We start from the raw sequence: 6000 nt of genomic DNA, 5'->3' as shown, positions 1-6000 counted from the left end.
TGCCGCCGAAGATCGACATGGGGAACCACGCCAAGGAGACGAGCCGAGACACTAAGGAGACACTAGGACTCGGGGTTAAAGCAGATGATCCTAGACCTGAAAGATGAGATTAAGAAGGTGGCAGAAAATCAGACGGGAGCCCGAGAGCCAGACCTCACTAATGACACGGCCCTAGCTGATGAGGTTATGAGGGACCCGCTCTCGATCGACTTTCGTCTGCCAAAGTATGACACATAAGACGGGTCTGGGGACCCCGTCGATCATCTGGAAGGCTTCAAGGTCGTCAGGCAGTTCCATCGAGTCTCAAAAAATATTATGTGTCGCGCCCTGCCATTGATGTTCAGAGAGCGGCAAGGCTATGGTACAACCGTCTGCCGACGAAGTCGATCCACAGCTTTAGCAATCTAAGCTACTTCTTCGTGAAGGGATTCTCCAGTAGCCAACCCCTTCAGAAGACTACGTTGAACTTGACCAACGTCAAGCAACATGAAGGAGAATCGCTGCGGAATTATATGAAGCGCTTCCAGTAAGAGAAGATCACGACCAGAGGTCTGGACCCAAAAGAAGAGTTCACAGCCCTATTGGGAGGCGTCAAGGATAAGGAGCTGAAAAGGTCTTTGACGAAGCATACACCGAGGAACCTGGCCGAGCTGAGAGCTCGGTGCGATAAGTACATCCAGATGGAAGAAACCCTCCAAGCCGATGAAGAAGCTGAAAGGAAGATGGGAAGGAAGAGGACCTCAAGGGCCGACGACAAACCCTCCGAAGAAGGCAAAAGACGAAAGTCTGAGCGCGGACGGGCACCCAGTCCACCAAAGAAGTTCAAAAAATATGCACCCTTAAATCGGAGACGAACGGAGGTACTAATGCAGATAAAAGACTCCCTAGATGCCTGGATGCCAGGGCCATGAAGTGGCTTGGGAAGATGGGACGACACCTCGAGAGACGCAATATGGATAGATATTGCCACTTCCACAGAGACCACGTCCACGACACCGAAGATTGTTGGCACCTCAAGGGGGAGATAGAAGGAATGATTCGAAGAGGATATCTAGGCCGATTCGTGGACCGCGAAAAGGAGGATGCCCAAGACGATAATGACCGTGGGGAAAACCGTCGGAGAGATAGCAGAGGCCGCTATGAAAGAAGGGGGCTTGCCCGCAGAGGCAATCAGGAGTGGCGAAGGGACAAGACACCCGAGGGAGCTGACCATCGCCTCCGAGATGAGAATAAGAGCCCAACCAAAGTTATAGCGACCATTTGTGGAGGCCTAGCCGCTGGAGAAAGTTCAATCTCGGCCAGGAAAGCAAAAGCCTATGCGAGAAGCGTGCATGTGGCTGAATGGTCAAACAAGAAGGCGAGGACGGGGACGGTTATTTCCTTCTCAGAAGACGATCTGGAAGGGGTGCACACCCCGCACGACGATGCCTTGGTAGTCACCATGACCATAGCAGATTGCAGAGTGAAGAGGATCTTGGTGGATAACGGCAGTTCAACTGATATCCTGTTCCTTGAGGCTTTCCAGAAGATGGGCTTGGACGAGAGAAAGTTGAAGAAAGTCGAACACCCATTGCAGGGATTCTCCGACGTCCCAGTAAAAGTGGAAGGATCGATTGAGTTGCCAGTAAGAGCCGGCATCGAAGATCGCCAAGTAACGGTCATGATCAACTTCCTGGTAGTAGGCATTACCTCGGCGTACAACGCCATACTAGGGAGGGTCGGTTTGAACCTACTAAAGGTTGTCGTCTCCACACCCCATCTCAAGATGAAATTCCCAACTAAGAACGGTGTCGGGGAATGTCGAGGCGATCAGGAGGCATCTAGGAGGTGCTACGCCACCACCTTGTGGGGAAAAAGAAAAGGCGGGCAAGGTGCTCCCGATAGAGGATTTGCGCGATAATTCCAGTTACCAACGGGGGGAACCCGCTGAGGATCTGGTACAAGTTAAGGCCGAAGAGGGGGATAATGCTCGGTAATTCTAGATCGGGGCTACAATGCCAAGGCAAAAGCGAGAAAAACTCATCCCATTCCTCCAAAACAACTCTGACGTCTTCGCCTGGTCGGCTTCAGACATGCCTGGAATAGACCGAGGGGTAATAGAGCATCATCTGAATGTTAATCCGACGAAGAAGTCGGTGCAACAGAAGAAGAGGACTTTCGCCCCCGAAAGGCAGCAGAAAATAGACGAAGAGGTAGAAAAGTTGCTAAAGGCCCAGTTCATTCGCGAGATCCAATACCCGGAGTGGATATCTAACGTGGTGATGGTCCCGAAGGTAAATGAAAAGTGGAGGATCTGCATCGACTTCACCGACCTGAACAAGGCCTGCCCGAAGGACGCATACCCCCTGCTGAAGATAAACCTCCTCATTGATGCCACGGCAGGGTACGAGGCCCTGAGCTTCATGGATGCATACTCGGGGTACAATCAGATCAAGATGTCAGAGGTTGATGTCCCGAAAACTTCCTTCGTGATCGAGGGAGGACTGTACTGCTATGAAGGCATGCGCTTCGGGCTAGAAAATACAGGGGCCACCTATCAAAGGTTGGTGAATAAAATCTTCAAGGGGATGGTCGGCAAAACTATGGAGGTGTACGTGGACGATATGCTCGTAAAAAGCCTGAAGGCGGAACGACACATCCAAGACTTAGAAGAGGCGTTCCAGGTGTTGAGGCGGTACGGCATGAAGCTGAACCCAGCAAAGTGTGCATTCGGAGTAGCCTCGGGAAAGTTCCTCGGCTTCATTGTTTTAAAGAGGGGAATTGAAGCCAACCCGGTGAAAATACAAGCCATTCGGGATATGAGGTCACCCCAGAGTGTGAAGCAAGCCCAGGTGCTAATAGGTCGGGTCGTCGCCCTCGGGTGATTCATGTCTCGGTCGGCAGACATATGCCTCCCCTTCTTCAAAGCACTGAAGGGGACCAAAAAGTTCGAATGGACGGAGGAGTGTAAAAAGTCCTTTGAACAATTGAAGGAGTACCTGGCCGCACCCCCACTGCTGACGAAGCCGAACACTGGGGATACCTTGCAGCTATACCTTGCTATATCAGCAGTGGCGGTAAGCGCAGTACTGACGAAGGAAGAAGGCAACAACGGCCAATATAGTATGTCAGTCGAACCCTTCTAGATGCTGAAACAAGATACAGAAAGGCAGAGAAAGTGGCGTATGCCCTAGTGACAGCGGCAAGAAAGCTGAGGCCATATTTTCAATCACATACGGTATGCGAACTCATAGACCAGCCCCTAAAGAAGATACTACAGCGGCCGGATATGTCCGGTCGCCTGGTAAACTGGGCCATAGAGTTGGGAGAATTCGACATCCAGTACAAACCGAGAACCACAATTAAAGCACAGGCCCTCGTAGACTTCATCGCTGAGACGACGCTCCCTGATGACCCCTAGGAGTTCACCGAGAACCAAGGAGAAAAAGCTTGGACATTGTACGTGGATGGTGCTTCCAACAGCGCAGGAAGCGGCGCAGGAATCATGTTGGTCAGTCCCGAGGGTTTCAAGATAGAATACGCCCTACGGTTTGACTTCGACGCCTCCAACAATGAAGCAGAATACGAAGCGTTAATAGCCGGAATTAATCTGGCTCGGGCTTTGATGGTAAAGGAGCTGGTGGTGCATAGTGACTCACAGCTTATGGTGCGACAGGTGAATGGAGACTAAGAAGCCCAAGAATAAAGGATGGCCGAGTACTTGAAGACGGTACGAGAAAGAATATCAGCCTTCAAGGAATTCGAGGTAAGGTAGGTGTCACGAGAAGAGAATGCTAGTGCAGACGCACTGTCATAGTTGGCCACCTCCAACTTCGCAGATCTTGGACGATCAGTGTATTTTGAAGTACTATCACAGCCAAATACCGAAAAACCCCGAGAGGTATTACCTGTAGGCGAACACGGCCAAAGCTGGATGGATGCCATAAACAAATACCTCAAGGAAGGAAAGCTCCCAGAGAATAGGGACGAGACAAGGAAAGTACGAATAAGGTCTGCACGCTTCCTTCTAAACGATGAGACACTATACAAAATAGGGTTCACTGTGCCGTACCTCAAGTGTCTGGACCCCGCCGATGGTGAGTACGCACTCCGGGAAGTGCATGAAGGGATATGCGGCCAACACCTAGGAGCCCAAGCCTTGGCACATAAGGTGCTAAGGCAGGGTCTGTACTGGCCGACAATGAGGAAGGACGCGGAATCATTAGTCAAGAAGTGCGTCAAGTGCCAGATGTTTGCCCTCGTTCCTAGGCTACACTCTACCAAGCTCTCATCTCTATCGAGCCTAATACCATTCGTCATGTGGGGAATCAACATCCTAGGCCCATTCCCCTTGGCCACCAGACAACGGAAGTTTGTCGTGGTGGTCGTAGACTACTTCACGAAATGGGCAGAAGCTGAAGCACTGGGGACGATAACCGAAAAGAACGTAAGGGACTTCTTCCAAAGGGAGGTAGTCTATAGATTTGGAATCCCTTGGGTTGTGGTAATGGACAATGGAACTCAGTTCGCCAATCCGACCTTCGGCTTGTTTTGTGATGCCCTCGGCATTGACCACAGGAAAACCTCTGTCGGTTATCCACCGACCAACGGGCAGACAAAGGTAACCAACCGTACACTGCTTCAAGGAATAAAGAAGAGACTTGATGACGCCAAAGGACTATGGGCAGACGAGTTGCACCACATCCTCTGGGCTTACTGCACTACTGAGAGATTGGCCACCGGAGAAACACCCTTCATTTTAACATACGGCACTGAAGCTGTACTTCTAGTGGAGATAGGGGCCATTACCCATCGGATTCAGTACTACAATGAAGAGAAAAACGATGGAGGGCTCCGAGCGAATTTAGACCTCTTGGCCGAAATCAGAGACACTTCGCAAGAAAGGATGGCCGCTTACCAACAGAGGGTTGCGAGGCACTATAACACCAAAGTTTGAAAGAACGAGTTCAGAATGGGTGACCTCGTCCTCAGAAGGGCTGAAGTATCAGACCCGAGACATCAAGGGATGCTAGATCCAAATTGGGAAGGTCCCTACAGAGTCTCAAAGGTAATACGACCAGGGTCCTATCACCTGGAGACTACTGGGGGAGAAAGGGTACCCTGATCGTGAAACTCTCAGAACTTAAGAAAGTTCTATCAGTAGTGAAGTAGCAAGCACACCTGTTTTTTATAATTTTTGCAATTTTTGCTTTTATGCACTTTTAAGTTGTAATTCCTCATCCTTAACCCGGGAGGATCTTATTTATGGAAAATACGAAAGCTGGTTTACGGCAATTGAGAGGAATTCTCCTGTTTGGTGACCTTAACTCTACTGAACGGATACAGTCAAAGGTCTTCACCTCGATCGGGCGCCCAGGCAAAGGCCGAGCCGAAGTGACCGAAGGTCCTCAAGTCGGTCGGGGGCTCAGGCAAAGGCCGAGCCGAAGTGACCGAAGGTCCTCACCTCAGTCGGGGGCTCAGGAAAAGGCCGAGCCGAAGTAACCGAAGGTCCTCACTTCGGTCGGGGGCTCAGGGAAAGGCCGAGCCGATCTGACCAAAGGTCCTCACCTCAGTCGGGGGCTCAAGAAAAGGCAGAGCCGAGCTGACCGAAGGTCTTCACCTCGGTCGGGCACCCAGGAAAAGGCCGAGTTGAAGTTATCGAAGGTCCTTTCCTCGGTTGGGAGTTCAGGCCAAAGCCAAACGGACTTGACCGAGGGTCCATACCTCGGTCGGGGTCTCGGACAAGGCCGAGCTGAATTGACCGAAGGTCCTTGCCTCGGTTAGGAGTTCAGGCCAAGGCCGAACGAACCTGATCGAAGGTCCTTACCTCGGTTGGGAGTTCGGCCAAAGCCGAACGGACCTGACCGAAGGTCCTCACCTCGGTTGGGAGTTCAGGCCAAAGCTGAACTGACTTGACCGAGGGTCCATACCTCAGCCGGGGTCTCTGACAAGGCCGAGCCGAATTGATCGAAGGTCCTTGCCTACGTTGGGAGTTCAGGCCAAGGCCGAACGGACTTGACC

Source organism: Macadamia integrifolia, chromosome 13 (assembly GCF_013358625.1).
Source record: "Macadamia integrifolia cultivar HAES 741 chromosome 13, SCU_Mint_v3, whole genome shotgun sequence".
NCBI lineage: Eukaryota > Viridiplantae > Streptophyta > Magnoliopsida > Proteales > Proteaceae > Macadamia > Macadamia integrifolia.
The sequence above is the reverse complement of the archived record's forward strand: the minus strand, read 5'-3'. Positions refer to the sequence as shown.